Genomic DNA, 17112 nt, shown 5'->3' with positions numbered 1-17112 from the left:
TCAGGGTTTAACACTTCTGTCTAATCTTATCTCCTCCCCTATTTAAATTATGACTGATAGATTGATCTTTCTGGAACACATATGTCACTTTCTGCTTAAAATATTTCTGCTGTTCTCTAGTCTCTTGATGACCAAATTATAACTTCTTAGAGGAGTATTTGGGATTTCTACTACTTTATTACTACCATAGCCATGTTTCAACCTCTTACGTTTTGCAAAAGCATTCTTTCACATATGTGCTTTCCCATATGTTATTCCCCGACTTGAGACATCATACCCATATCCTATCCTCACCCAATCTGGGCAATTTCATCATTCTTCAAATACCATCTCTCGTATACGCCAAAGACTTTTTCTGATCTCTCTCCTTGTCTGACTTAGACGGCTCTCTGAAAGGTTATAATAGCACCATGTTCTTACCTCTATAATTCAGTCAATTATTTATCCTTTTGGAGAACATTAAAGACCTACATTACATGCTCAAGTTTCTATGCACTCCAGTAAATGTGAACTTTTTGAGGGAAGACACATTTTAAAGCTTTTTTCTTTCAATACCTCACAACTAGCATGGTGCCTGGCACAGTGATCAATAAATGCTGAATAAATGGCCAAATTTCAAGAAATCACATATACATAAGAAAATGTTATGCAACCAAGAAAATCACTGAATTGTGTATAATCTACTAGTCAAGGTTCTTTGGTAGAACAATGGCAGTCTTATGTATAGCCCTCTCAGGCTTTTGGTATCAATAAGAAGAACATACATACACAGCAATAAGATAGTCCTGTGTGGTGTTAATATTCACAGGTAACTTGCATAAATAAAAGTGCAAGTGTATGTGCATTCAAAACTACATTAGCAACATCCAAATAAATTGTTACAAATCTTTTCAAAATATTTAGTAATTTTTTCCAGAAGTTCCATCCTCTTTTGCATTAGATGTTAAATACCCTCCAGTAGATTATCTTTTTTTAAACAACTTTTAATTAAAAAGTGAGGATAATTAGGCTGGGCACGGTGGCTCACGCCTGTCATCCCAGCACTTTGGGAGGCCAACGTGGACAGATCAGGAGGTCAGGAGATAAAGGCTATCCTGGCTAACACAGTGAAACCCCATATCTACTAAAAATACAAAAAATTAGCCGGGCATGGTGGTGGGCACCTGCAGTCCCAGCTACTTGGGAGGCTGAGGCGGGAAAATGGTGTGAACCTGGGAGGCGGAGCTTGCAGTGAGCCAAGATCATGCCACTGCATTCCAGCGTGGGCGACAGAGCAAGACTCTGTCCCCCCCCCCCAAAAAAAAAGAAAAAAAGAAGTGAGGTTAATTAATAATTCCAAAGATTACTATCTTTTAGAATCATGCAAAGATGTCTGTAAAAGTTCCTAGCAGTAAATTAAGTAGAGTTATAATTTTTAAAGATGACGGAGTTAAGCATATCCTACTATTTGTAATTAAAATTTATCTGGGCGTGTATTTGTTTATTCTCTGTTGTCCACATTAGATTGTAAGCTGCCAAAAAAAGTACCCGAATTTCTTACTATAATCCATTAGCACAGAGCAAATATGAAAGAAGTGTTTTAAAATCTTCCTTTCAACTTCAACTTCTGAAGGAGATGATTAATTCATGGAAGAACAACATATGCTCATAAAACATCAAAACCACCTGATAAATTCACATATTTGAAGAATCAGAAATCTGCAGAAACATCCAAAGAGAGAAGAACCATTCAAAAGTGACTTGATGATCTTTAGCTCTCCTTGAAAGCATTTGCTGATCCTGGAAGGCACTGTAGGTTAGAAATCTGGACTTGACCCAGGAAGCATCCTACTGGAGGACAGAGAAACAAGGAGAACTTCAGAGAGTTGCATAGAACTGAAGGGCCAAAATTGTAGAATTAAAGGACATTAACCACAGACTCTGTGTCCCTCTTAGGACTCTGCCATGTTTGGAAGTTATAGGGTCAGGATACCAGAAAGCTAAGCCAATTGCCTCTCAGAGACAGAGTAGAAATTATTATGACCACTCAGGGCTAAGAAGAAAAACACCTTCTAGGCTCCCAATTAGAAAGCACTGTAAGACCATGCTTTAATCAGAATTAGACTGCTTATTACTAAAATTGCAACTAGCCTCTCCCCACCTCAGTTTATAATTGGATCCCATTCCACCCCACATGCATATACACAACTGTCTATTTATCCAGCAGAGGAAAGAGCAAATTTTGTGTGGTGAAAGAAAACAACTAAAAATGCTAAAAATGTTAGCATTCAATCAAACATTTTTAAGAAAACAAACAGGACTATATGATTGACATCCAAACACACACACACACACACACACATAAGCATATCCACAGATGATCCACACATTACAGTTAGCACAGATTTTGAAAGAACTATCATAAAGTTTAAGACAGTAGATGAATTGATTATCAAACTAATTAAAAGGTAGAAAATTTCAACAAATAGTAGTATATATAAATAATTATAATTTACAAATATCACAAGAACATTCTAGAAATTAAGGGCTGTGCATAGGTGATAGACTTTGGATGTTTGTTCCCTCCAAATATCATGCTTAAATGTGATCCCCAATGTTGGAAGTGGGGCCTGGTGGAAGGTGTTTGGGTCATAGAAGTGGATCCCTCCCCTGAATGGCTTGGTGCCCTCCCCATGGTAATGAGTTCACACAAGATCTCATTGATAAAAATTCTGGGACCTCCCTGACCTCACTCCCTCTTTCACCATGCAAGGTGACTGCTCCTCACTTACCTTCTGCCATGGGTAAAAGCTTCCCAAGGCCTTACCAGAAGCCAAGCAGATACTGGTGCCATGCTTGTACAGCCTGTAGAACCATGAGCCAAATAAACCTATTTTCTTTTTAAATTACCCAGTCTCAGGTATTCCTTTACAGCAATGCAAAATGGATGAATGCAGTAGGTTTACCAGGAAGTAGACATACTTGTAAGACAAATAGCAAGTAGGAGATAAGACTAGTAATTTCAAAGACAGGTGAATAGAAAATGTATATACTTAAGTAAAGAAGGAAAGGAAGAAAAGGATGACAGGAAAAGAACAAAGTGTAAAAAAATATATCAGACACATTTGAATGGTATAACACAAGTGTAATAAGATTACAAGAAAGAAGAGACAGGAATGAGATAGAAGCACAATTTGAAGAGCTAAGCACTGATAATTTTCCAAAATTGATGAAAAAAAACCCCAACTCACCAATTTCAGAAGCCTACTGAAGAGTATATAAAACACTGAAAGAGTACATAAAACACTTGGTCATATTGCAGCCAAACTACTGAAAACCAAGATAAAAATAAAAACTTTAAAAGAGCCAGAGGAAAGAAATACCAATTTCTTTCAAAATATACCCCAAATCTCTGACAGCTGACTTCAAAACAGAAATAATAGAAGCCAACAGACAATTGATTGACATTTTTACAGCGCTAAAAGAAAGTAACCATCAACTTAGAATTGTACCCATAGGGGAAAAAAATTTCCAAAATGTGACTAAGCTTAAAAACACTTTTGATTGACAAAACATGTCAAGTATTTAATGCCAAAAGATTTTCTTTGAAATAAATGTAAAAGAGTTTATCAGGTGAAAGGAAAATTACACTTCATAGAAACAAGGAAGTTCAGAAAGGAATGAAGAGCAATGGAAAAGGTGAATATGCATGCAAATATAAACAAATATTGACCCTATAAAGTGATATTTTGAATACCTCATTGAATTTAAAATATATGTAAAAATGAAATGCACAATAAAACACTGCAAATGGCAAGAAGGAATTTAGAGTTTAAAAGGTCTAAGATTTTAGCAATATTGAGAAAAATAGTAAAGCTAACAGTTTGTACTAGATTATAATAAGAATTCATGTTATAATCACTAGCTAATCTATAAAAATAGTAAAATTATTTTATGAAAAACAGGTATATATTATAGTTGGGATAATTTGAGCAAAAAAGAAAGGAATTGAATAATGTGGTATTATAACCCCAAATATAAAAATAAATATCCATGAGTCCATACTAATATAAATAAATGATTGAAAATGAGTAAGAGAAAAGAACCAACTATCTCATGAAGAAGAATTCCAAATAATTTATGTAGATACTTCACCCTCAAAAAGGCAGAGTATAACCCCCCATTCCTTAAGTGTGGGCTGCACATAGTGACTTCCTTACAATAAATACAGTATGAAAATAAGGAAAAACTAACTTTATAGTACAGAAAACCAACACTGCTTCAGTCCCACAATGAAAATGAACATAAACAATGATAAGTAATATTGACAGAATATACCTTTTATGTGAAATAAAAATGGTAGTTTACCTCTGGGGTCATTCTCAAACAGATTAGCTCCAATAAAATCATGAGAAGACCATCAGACAAGTCTCAGGCAGGGGCATTGTATAAGATATTTGACTAGTACTCCTTAAAACTGTCAAAGTCCTTTTTATGCTCATCAAATACAAGTACAGTCTGAGAAACTGTCACAACCAAGAGAATCCTAAGTAGTCATGAATACTAAATGCAATGTGACACCTGAATGGATCCTGGAACTACAACAACAACAATACATTAGATAAAAGCAAAACAAAGAAAATCTGAATCTATTTGGAGGTTAGTTAATAATAATCATTAATTGTAGCAAATATACCACATTTATATAAGGTGTTAGTAACATGGGGAAATAGATGTAGTGGAAGTGAGAATGTTCTATACTGTCTTTGCAATTTTTTTCTGTAAATCTAAGACTGTTGGAAGTAAAAATTTTAGAAAAGGGTGACAGATGAATAATACAATAATAAAACAATGTTTCATTAATTTAAAAGGAAAAGGAGAAAGCAACGAATAAAGACGATTAAAATAGAAAAAAATAGTAAGAAAAATTTAAAAATCCATATTTATTATTTATTACATTCAATATAAATGGACTAAATCTACATTTTAAAAAAAACCCTAAAATTACCAAAATCAATTGTTAAATGCCTACCTACTCTAGCCTTCTTGCAAAAAACAAACTTTTAATTTCAAGTATAAAATACAGTTGAAAATAAAAGTATAGAAATAAAGATACCATGCAAACACTAGCCAAAAGAAAAGTGATTTAGCATATTAATATTAAACAAAGTAGGCATAAAGCCAAGAAGCATTATTAAATAAATTTAATAAAGATAAAGGGTTTAATCTAATAGATATCAGTGTACATGACAAATAACAATATCTGAGAATATGAAGACAGAAAGGGAAAATAGAGAAAATCTAATCATAGAGAGAGACTTTAATACACCACTCTAGGTAGCTGAGATGGCAAGATATATATGTTGTGAAGAACTGTTTTATTCATTTTAGGATGTTTAGTAGCATCCCTGGCTTCTACTCATTAAATGCTGGTAGTTCTTCCCATTCCCCAATTATAACAACTAAAACTGTCTCCAGATATTAAAAAAAATCTCTGCTGGTTGAGAACCGTTTACTACATATATATTTATATATGTTACACACACACACCACATATAAAGTTTATATGTAATATATTACATATAATATTGCATGTAATATGTAATACATATATTGCATATAATATACATTATACACTTATGTATATATGTATACACACAGACACATATATATACACAGACACAAACGTCTACATGTCATATATTTAAAATGTATACATATTATATATAATATATACTTATGTATATATGTATATATGTATAAACACAAAAATATACTCACACACATATACACACTGAATAATACAAAGTTTTCATAATTTACACAGTTAGCTGACATTGCTGCCAACAGGACAGAATTCACATAATTTTTGACTTTGCATAGACGCTTAGACTAAGATACACTATATGTTGGATCATAAAGCCTCAAGAAATATCAACAAATGAAAATAATTCAGAGTATATTCTTTGATCACAAAATTAACTTAGAAATAAATTGTAAGCCATCAAAACATCTCCAACTGGCCGGGCGCGGTGGCTCAAGCCTGTAATCCCAGCACTTTCGGAGGCCGAGTCGGGCGGATCACGAGGTCAGGAGATGGAGACCATCCTGGCTAACACAGTGAAATCCCGTCTCTACTAAAAAATACAAAAAATTAGCTGGGCGAGGTGGCGGGCGCCTGTAGTCCCAGCTACTTGGGAGGCTGAGGCAGGAGAATGGCATGAACCCGGGAGGCGGAGCTTGCAGTGAGCTGAGATCCGGCCACTGCATTCCAGCCTGGGCGACAGAGCAAGACTCCGTCTCAAAAAAAAAAAAAAAAAATCTCCAACTACCTGGAAATGATGTACTTCTAAATGATCCATGGGTCAAATAAGAATTAACAATGAAAATCTTAAGATATTATAGCTGAATCATAAAGAAGGTATAACATAAAATAAATGTGATATGCTTTAAAAGTAATATAGAGAGGGTAATATATATCACAGAATGAAAATATTGTGGAAGAATAAATACTAAAATTAAATGATAAATATGCTTTTATCTCAAAAGGTTGTTAAATCAAATTAAATTTGGCCTAAATCTGCCTCTGTATGCAGTGAACTGTATCCTAATATAATTTGTAAATAAACTGCAGTCTAACTTGAGAGTATATTCTTCTAACAAGTAACTGAGCTTTGACAATCACAGTAGCCTGAACTTTCAGCCAATCACAGCCGCAGATTGCTCATACATGTTCAAATAAGGCAAATGTCAAGCTGTGACCAATTGAGCTATTTCTGTATGTCACTCTCTTTTCCTGCCTATAAATACTGCCTGCCCACATTGCTGGGTGGAGCTCCCTGAGGCTTTATTAGTTCAGGGTGCTGCCCAATTCCTGAATGTTTCTTTGCTCAAATAAACTGCTAAATTTAATTTGTCTAAAGTTTTTCTTTTAACAAAGTAATAACAAAATTGAACCAAAATAATTTTTAAATAATAGCAATAACAATGGGAATTAATGAAATGAAAACAAATGTGTAATTAAAAAAAACCCAACAAAGCCTTTGACTAAAATGATTTATAAAACATATACTTAGCAAAAATAAATAAGACACAAAGACAACACAAAATACCAACATCAGAAATGAAAAAAGCAACATCATTATTTGTAACGAAGGACTACTATTAACAATTTTAGCCAATGAATTTGATAATTTGGATTAAATTGGCAAATCCCTTAAAAACACAACTTTCTGAAACTGATACTATGTATATTTAAATGTAAATTACATTAAATATACATTTATGTTGTATATATTAATATACAATTACTAATTGTATTATATATTTATTAATAATTAATACAAGGCAATCAATATAGTAATTATTATCTTGCAATGTATATTAAAATTTTTTGATTCTGTCATTGAAAACCTTCCTAAAACAAATGAAGATGAAAATATTTGTACTAGTTAATTCTTCCAAAAAATTAAGAATAATACAAATTTTACACAAAATCTTCCAGAGAAAGAAAACAGAGGAAATACTTTCTAGCAATTTTTATAAAGCCAGGATAATCTTTATATTAAAGTACAACAAGAAACTGAAATTTCAGACTAATCCCTCTCATTAATATGTTATAAAAGTCCTAAATCAAACTCAGTGATATGTAAAATATATAATATTTTCATCCAAATACCCTCAATAGTAGAACGAATCAATTGAAGTGTATTCACACATTACAAATACTCTCTGTGTGTGAGAGTGAATGAGCTACAACTACACTCAAGTAACAAAAGGCAGAAGAAAGAAAATCAATCCCAAAAGGATTTACACTGAATTGTCCATTTATGTAATGTTTACGAGCAAAACTAATCTACACTAACAATATTAGAGGTCAGGATATGAATTACCCTGAGAGAAGATAGTGACTAAATGGGGGTGTGGGCATGTCTTCTGGGGTATGGGTGATATTGCTTCTTGATCTCAGAATCGTTTGCAGGAGTATATTCATGCTGTAAACATTTATCACGCTCTAGACTTTTGATGTGTGAATATTTCTGTACATGTCATACTTCAATAAAAAGTTTGATTTTCCAATTCTTTTTACCCAGCTTCTCTGTTGCCAGAAAACTCTTAATATATCTGTGAAATACGTTTTGATTTCTTTTTAGGTTCATACTTGAAGTTTCCTTGCTCAAATTCAGCATTAAAAATACTTAAGAGATTCTCTGCACCACATTGATGTAGGTATGAGTTTGGCTCTGCGATTCTATTGAGCCACTTTAAAATTGTTCCCCAAGGTCTCTTCTCTTATCTCTTTCCAACTCCCTCAGAAAACCGTTAGTGACGCTGGAATCCAGGCAATTGCACAACCCTTTTAATGTCAGTCTTGGAATGAAGACTTTATGCATCACTAGCTGTGTGCATGTATAGTGAAGTAAAATTAATATCCTCTGCGTTGTTTAGTCTATATTTCATTGGCTGGCTGCCTAGAATGACTAAGGAAACTGCCTGTAAAGTTACCCCTTCCCCTTAAAAGAAAAAAGAAAAGGCAAACTTTGGAATTACTTTTACAAAAGGGAAAATTAATAAATGACTTAAAAAAATAAACTAAAAGGAGAAAAGGGAGTCCTCGTGCTCGTCGATTCCTTTTTTCTCAAAAGGAAAAGTACTTCATTCGGGCATAGTTGTAGTCAAGCCAAATTGTCACCATGCTCTGGTGATTTACAAATTGAGGGATGATATTCACGGGCAGTGCTTGTCTCACTTCAAATCTTAATGCAAAGTTAATTGTATACCCTGGGTTATGTTCTACAGCATTTCAAGTGATATTGATGACACTAATAATATTATGTAAGGCAATTCTCTGAAAATTCATGAATATACCTTTTAATTAAGCTGACTTTTGGAAGGGCTATGGTCCTATTACATACTGTAAAATAGTTCCGTGTAAATTAAGCTCGCTCTCTCTCTCTCTCTCTCTCTCTCTCTCTCTCTGTGTGTGTGTGTGTGTGTGTGTGTGTGTATGTGCAGCTACTGTGTACATAATTACTAAATGTCAGGGAAAAGATTAAAATGTATTTTAAACTGTTTTCAGTCATTGCAGTGCCTGAGGAGCAATGATTCCCTTTTCTGCTGACCTCCCATATAGTTTCTAGATACCTAAATTTTCTTCTTTGAGGAGGTTACATTTTGTATCTTGTGTACACTACAAGCTTTAAAGAGAAAAGAAGCCTCCTTGATGTTTGGAAGAACGCTATACATGTTTTATTGTTTTGTACCCTCTGATTATTGGCAGCAGTTTTGTTTGAGGTTTCTACTGTCCTCCTTTATCCGTCAGATGCTTAGGGACACATTTAACTGATGCAGCAGGCTTCAAACCTTAGCATGAGCTGTTTCAAAGACAGGTGCAGTTTAGGAAGTATAGAGCTTAAAGGAAGAAGGTACATTATTGGAATTAGAAGTGCAACAAGGAAATACATGCTTGTTGTTTCACATTGAATGACATTTAGGTCTGTAATCTTCAGTGCTGGAATGAGATATTTTGTTCAGACTGAACCTAAACATGTCAGACATTAAATACACTTTCCCTGCTCACTGAGACTAGCTCTACATGTAGTCTCCAGGAATCCATAACAAGCTGTTGCCTTTCTCTCCTGAGGTAGCCCTCCTGACTTTCCCGGCTGACTTCCCATGCTTATCTGATGGTTTACTCAACATGTTCCCAATACTGGAAACACTTTGTTCCCTGCTGGTTTTTCCCCTTCTGGCTCTCCAGATGGTTTTTGATCTTATGTCTCGAAGGATCTCTCTTTTTCTTCTCTCTCCAGTGACCAATATACAACTCGAGGGCAGATTGTTTTGTCCTTCCCTCCGTTTAGAAACTCTTCACCGGCCTGCTGCCTCCTCAGTTTCTTGCAGTCAAGTCCTGCTTTGTGGGCTTTCAAGACGTACTGAGCGGCAATAGTGTAACAACGTGAGTTCTGATGCCAGTTACCTGCATTCAAATCCTGGTCCCTCCACTTACTAAAATGGCAACTTCAGACAAGTTCCTTAACATCTATTTGCCTAAAGTTTTTCATCTGCAAAATGAAGCTAATAATATCATACATCTGGAATTTTTGAATGGATTCAATGAAACAATACATGCAAAAGACTTAGGATGATGTTGCGTATATAGCAAGAAGTCAGTGAATATTGCCCTTGGTCAATAATCCAGGAGCACCTAAGCTTATACTATTTTGAACTGTCAGTATAATAAAATCTAGTTGTAATATAGAGCATATGTTTATCCAAGAACAGTACAAATAACTTCAGGAATATTAAAGACTAATCATATAGAAAGTACATTTGGCAGGAACCATAATGACCAAAGTTTAAGAGTAGGAGGAGAGGGTAGCAAGAGAAATGGTTATCCTGACTGCTTTTTTTTTTTTTTTTTTTTTTTTTTTTGAGACGGAGTCTCACTGTGTCTCCCAGGCTGGAGTGCAGTGGCGCGATCTCGGCTCACTGCAAGCTCCGCCCCCCGGGTTCACGCCATTCTCCCGCCTCAGCCTCCCGAGTAGCTGGGACTACAGGCGCCCGCTACCGCGCCCGGCTAGTTTTTTGTATTTTTAGTAGAGACGGGGTTTCACCATGTTAGCCAGGATAGTCTCGATCTCCTGACCTTGTGATCCACCCGCCTCGGCCTCCCAAAGTGCTGGGATTACAGGCTTGAGCCACCGCGCCCGGCCATGACTGCTTTCTATCCTCTCCAATATCATCATTCTAGCAGGAGATGGTGGCTCATGCCTGTAATCCCAGCACTTCGGGAGGCCGAGGTGGGAGGATCACTTGAGCTCAGGACTTGGAGACCAGCCTGGGCAATGTAGTGAGATCTCATCCCTAGTAAAAATAAAAAAAATTAGCTTGGTATGGTGGCACACACCTGCAGTCCAAGCCACTCACAGGCTAAGGTGGGAGGATTGCCTGAGCCTTTGAGGTCCAGGCTGCAGTGTGCCATGACTGGGTCACTGCACTCCAGCCTGGGCAAAAGAGTAAGACCTGACTACTCTTTGACACAGTTATCATATATTATATATATATTTATATATATATATATGAAATAAATGTTATTAGATTATTCTGAGAATGATCTCTAATAACTCAAAAGAAATACTCATGGCCTACATACCCCGATTCTTTTCTTAAAATATACTATAAATATTTTTAAATTTTATCGTGTCACGTCTTGTGTGAGGGACTTAAGGGATTCAGAGTCTAGTAGCAGAGACACATGCCCTACTTTCCTACCCAATTTAATTCCAAATATAGTGTGATATAGACTTATAAAAAGGAATGGAGGCCAGGCGTGGTGGCTCATGCCTGTAATCCCAGCACTTTGGGAGGCCGGGGCAGGCAGATCCCTTGAGATCAGGAGCTCAAGACCAGCCTAACCAACATGGTGAAACCCCATTTCTACTAAAAATACAAAAAATTAGCTGGGCATGGTGGCAGTTTCCTGTAGTCCCAGCTATTTGGGAGGCTGAGGCAGTATAATTTCCTGAACCTGGGAGGTGGAGGTTGTAATGAGTTGAGATCGCACCACTGTACTCCAGCCTGGGCCACAGAGCGAAACTCCATCTCAAAACAAAACAAAACAAAAAGGTATGGAGCAATAGGGAGTTAGGGAAGAATTTTTTATTCATGCAAATTTATGAGGTACATGTGCAATTTTGTTACATGCATAGATTTTTTTTTTTCTTTTTTTTTTTTTTTTGAGACAGAGTCTTTCTCTGTCACTAGGCTGGAGTGCAGTGGTGTGATCTCAGCTCACTGCAACCTCCGCCTCCTGGTTCAAGCGATTCTCCTACCTCAGCCTCCCGAGCAGCTGGGATTACAGGTGCACACCACCACGCCCAGCTAATTTTTGTAATTTTAGTAGAGACGGGGTTTCACCATGTTGGCCAGGATGGTCTCCATCTCTTGACCTTGTGATCACCTGCCTTAGCCACCCAAAGTGCTGGGATTACAGGTGTGAGCCATGGCGCCTGACCATGTGTACATTTTCATGGCAGTCAAGGCTTTTAGGGAATCCATCACCAAGTAATGTACATAGTACTCACTCATTTCTCATCATCCTCCCTCCTTCTGCCCCCTCACCCTTTAAAGTCTCCATTGTCTGTCATTCAATTCTCTGCACAAATGTGAACATATTTTATCACTCACTTATGAGTGAGAACATGCAATATTTATCTTTCTGTGTCTGGCTTGTTTCATTTAAGTTAATAACCTCAATTTCCATCCATGTTGTTGAAAAAGACAAGATTTTATTCTTTTTTATGACCGAATAATATTCCATGGATATATATGCCACATTTTATACATCCATTCATCTGTTGATGAACACTTAGGTTGATTCCATATCGTTGCTATTGTGAAGAGCGTTGTGATAAACATGTGAGTGTAGGTATTATTTTGATGCATTGATTTCTTTTCCTTTGGGTAGATACCCAGTAGTGGGATTACTAGAATGAATAGTACTTCTATTTTTAGTTCTTTGAGGAATCTCCATATGGTTTTTCAGAAGAGCTGTACTAATTTACACGTCCACCAACAGTGTATAAGGGTTTTCTTTTCTCTACATTTTCATCAGCATCTGTTATTTTTTGTCTTTGTGGTAACAGACATTGTGATGGGGGTAAGATGATATTCCATTGTGGTTTTGACTTACATTTCTCTGATGATTAGGGATGCTGAGCATTTTTCATATGCCTGTTGGCCATTTGCAGGTCTTCTTTTGGAAAAAGTCTATTCATGTCCTTTGCCCTCTTTTTAATGGGATTATCATGATTTGCTGTTGCTGTTGTTGAATTAAGTTCTTTTATATTCTGATACTAGTTCCCTGTTAGACGAATAGTTTGCAAATATTTTCTCCTATTCAGCAAGTTGTCTCCTTACTCTGTTAATTATTTCTTTTGTGGTGCAGAAGCTTTTTGGTTAATGTAGTCCCATTTGACTATTTTTTTTTCTGTTGCCTATGCATTTGAGGTCTTAGTCATAAATGCTTTGCCTAGCCCATTGTCTACAAGGCTTTTCCCTAGGTTTTCTTCTCATATATATAGTTTCGGGTTTTACATTTAAGTCTTTAATTCATCTTGAGTTGATTTTTGCATAGAGTGAGAGATAGGGGTCTAGTTTCATTCATCTGCATATAGCTATTCAAATTTCCCAGCATAATTTATTGAAGTAGGTTTCCTTTCCCCAATATGTTATTATCAGCTTTGTCGAAAATCAGTTGGCTATAAACATGTGGCTTGATTTCTGAGTTTTCTATTGTGTTCCATTGATCTATATGTCTATGTTTATAACAGGACCATGCTTTTTTGGTTACTTTAGCCTTTTAATTTAAAGTCAAGTAATGTGAGGTCTCCAGCTGTGTTCTTTTTGTTCAGGATTGCTGTGGCTGATCAAGCTCTTTTTTGGTTCCATATGAATTTCAGAATTTTTTTCTAATTCTTTGAAAAATGACATTGGTATTTTGATAGGGATTGCATTTAATCTGTAGGGCAGTATGGTTATTTATTTACTTTTGGAGACCAAGTCTCACTCTGTCACCCAGGCTGGAATGCAGTGATGTGATCTTGGCTCACTGCAACCTCTGCCTCCCAGGTTCAAGCAATTCTCCTGCCTCAGCCTCCCGAGTAGCTGGGATTACAGGAGCCTGCCACCAGGCCCGGCTAATTTTTGTATTTTTAGTAGATATGGGGTTTCACCATGTTGACTAGGTTGGTCTTAAACTCCTGATCAGGTGATCTGCCTGCCTCAGCCTCCCAAAGTGCTGGGATTACAGGTGTGAGCCACCGTGCCTGGCCTGGTATGGTCATTTTAACGTTATTTCCAATCCATGAGCAAAGGATGTCTTTCCATTTTTTGTGTGTGTCATATATAATCTCTTTAATCATTTTTATAGGTTTTTGTTTTGTTTTGTTTTGTTTTTTGTCGAGATCTTTCACTTTCATGGTTGTTTATTCCTAGGTATTTTTTGTAAATATAAATGTGATTGCCTTCTTGATTTCTTTCTAGCTAGGTTGTTACTGGTGTATATACACACTAGTGATTTTTGTACATTGATTTTGTATTCTGCAATTTTACTGAATTCATTTTGCAAACCAAAGAGTTATTTGGTGAAGACTTTATGTTTTTCTAGATATAAGATCATATCAACAAAGAGGAATAATTTGACTTCCCCTTTTACAATTTGGATGCCATGTATTTCTTTCTCTTACGTGACTGCTCTGGCTAGGACTTTTAGTACTATGATGAATAGGAGTGGTGAAAATGACCACCTTTGTCTTTTTTTCAGTCCATAGAGAAAATGCATTCAACTTTTCCCCAATCAGTATGATGTTAGTGGTGGGGTTGTTTTACACTACCTTTATTATTTTGACATATGTTTCTTCTATGCCTAGTTTGCTAAGGGTTTTTATCATGAGGAGATGTTGAATTTTATCAAATTCTTTTTCTGAATCTATTGATATGATCATATGATTATTATCCTTGATTCTGTTTATGTGAAGTATCACATTTATTGACCTACGTGTGTTAAACCATCCTTGCTTCCCTGGTATAAAACCTCATTGACCATATTATATATGTTTTTTTGATGTGCTGTTGAGGAGATTGCTATTTTGTTGAGGATTTTTACATCTATGGTCATCAGAGATAAAAATAGTTTCTTTACTTCTTGTGTTCCTGTCTGGGTTAGGTATCAGCGTGATACTGGCATCATAGCATATGAGTTAGGAAAAAGTTCCTCCTCCTGGACATTCTGGAACAGTCTTAGGAGGACTGGTATTACTTCTTCTTTGCACATTTGGTAGAATTTGACTGTAAATCCATCTGGTCCTGAGATTTTCTTTGTTGAGAGGTTTATTATTACTGATTAAATCTCTCTACTCATTATTGATCTGTACAGGTTTTCTATTTCTTCCTGATTCAATCTTGGGAGGCAGTATGCTTCTAAGAATTTATCCTCTAGGTTTTCTAGTTTATGAGCATAGAGTTGTTCACAAAATCTTGCGTTTCTGTGGTAGGAGTTGTAACATCTCCTTTTTCATTTCTGATTTTGTTTACTTTGATCTGCTCTCCTCTTTACTTGGTTAGTTTAGCTAGCAGTTTATCTATTTTGCTTATTTTTTGAAGAACCGACTTTTCTTTTTGTTGATCTCTTGTACTGTTTTTGTTGTTGTTGCCACTATCTAGTTCCGCTCTGATCATTATTTCACTTCTGCTAATTTTGGGTTTGGTTTGTTCCTTGAGGTGCATTGTTAGATGGTTAGTTTTTAATTTTTATTTATTTATTTATTTATTTATTTAGAGACAGAGTCTCGCTCTCTCAGGCTGAAGTGCAGTGGCGCGATCTCTGCTCACTGCAAGCTCCGTCGCCTCCCGGGTTCATGCCATTCTCCTGCCTCAGCCTCCCGAGAAGCTGGGACTACAGGAGCCCATCCCCATGCCTGGCTAATTTTTTTGTATTTTTAGTAGAGACGGGGTTTCACCGTGTTCGCCAGGATGGTCTCGATCTCCTGACCTTGTGATCCACCCACCTCGGCCTCCCAAAGTGCTGGGATTACAGGCGTGAGCCACTGCGCCCAGCCTTTAAGTTCTGGGATACATGTGCAGAATGTGCTGGTTTGTTACATAGGTATATAGATGGTTAGCTTTTAATCTTTCTACATTTTTGATGTAGGCATTTAATGTTATAAACTTCCTTCTTAGCACTGTTTTTGCTGTATCCCAGAACTTTTGGTTTGTTGTGTTTCCATTTCTGTTTGTTTCCAATTAAAAAAATTTTTTTTTCATCTAAATTTCTTTGTTGGCCCAATAGTCATCCAGGAGTATGTTTACTTTCCATGTATTTCTGTAGTTTCCAATGTTCCTCTGGGTATTGATTCTTAGAGTTTTCATGTTGTGATCTGAGAAGATACTTGATATGGTTTTGATTTTTTACATTTGTTGAGACTTATTTTGTGGCTTAAGACATGGTCTTAGAAAATGTTCCATGTGCTGATGAAAATAACGTATATTATGCAGTTTTTGGGTAGGATGGTCTATGTTTGTTAGATCTATTTTGTCTAAAGTCCAGTTTTAAACCAATGTTTCTTCACTAATTTTCTGTCTAGATGAACTGTCTCATGCTATAAATGGGGTGTTGAAATACAATTTTGTATTGATGTCTCTCTTCAGTTCTAGTAATATTTGCTTTATGAATCTGTGTGCTTCAGTGTTGGATGCATATATATTTAGAATTATTATAGCCTTTAGCGGAATTGATCTTTTTATCACTACATAACGACCCTCTTTGTCTTTTTTTTTTTTTTAAACCTAAAGTCTGTTTTATCTGATATAAGCTTGTCCTGCTTACTTTTGGTCTCTATTTGCATGAAATATATTTTTTCACCCCTTTACTTTCAGTCTAAAAGGGTCTCTACAGGTAAGATGTGTTTTGTAAGCAGCATACAGTTGAATCATTTTTTTTTAAATTTTGTTCAGCCAATTTATATGTTTTCAGTGGAGCATTTAATCCATTTATGTTCAAGGCCATTATTACTATGTGAGGTTTTGTTCCTTTCATACTGTTAATCATTTTCTATTTGTCTTATAAATTATTTCTTTTTCTCTTACAGTTTGTAATTGTGGTTTCATATTCTATAGTGGTGCCATTTGATTCCTTTCTTTTCCTTTGTGTGACTGTTTTACCAGTGAGTTTTATACTTTCATGTGTTTACATGATGGTAAATGTCCTTTTGATTCCAAGCTTAGGACTACTTTGAGCATTTTTTTAGAGATGCACTAGTGGTGACTAATTTCCTCAGCATTTGCTTATTTGGGACTTTATTTCTCCTTCACTTATGAAGGTTAGCCTCACTGGATATCATATTCCTTACTGCCAGTATTTTCTTTCAGTATGTTTAATATATCATCCCATTCTCTTCTGGCCTATAAGGTTTCTGCTGAGAAGGATGGAGTTTCCTTTGTAGATACTAGCTGCTTTTCTTTTGCTGTTTTTAGAATTAACTCTTTCATTTTAACTTTAGACAGTCTAATTTTAAAGTGCTGTGGCAAAGTCCTTTTTGCACAGTACCTGGATATCTAAATCTCTTTCTAGAC

This window comes from Theropithecus gelada, chromosome 8 (assembly GCF_003255815.1).
Source record: "Theropithecus gelada isolate Dixy chromosome 8, Tgel_1.0, whole genome shotgun sequence".
Lineage (NCBI taxonomy): Eukaryota > Metazoa > Chordata > Mammalia > Primates > Cercopithecidae > Theropithecus > Theropithecus gelada.
This window is presented reverse-complemented; position numbering follows the sequence as displayed.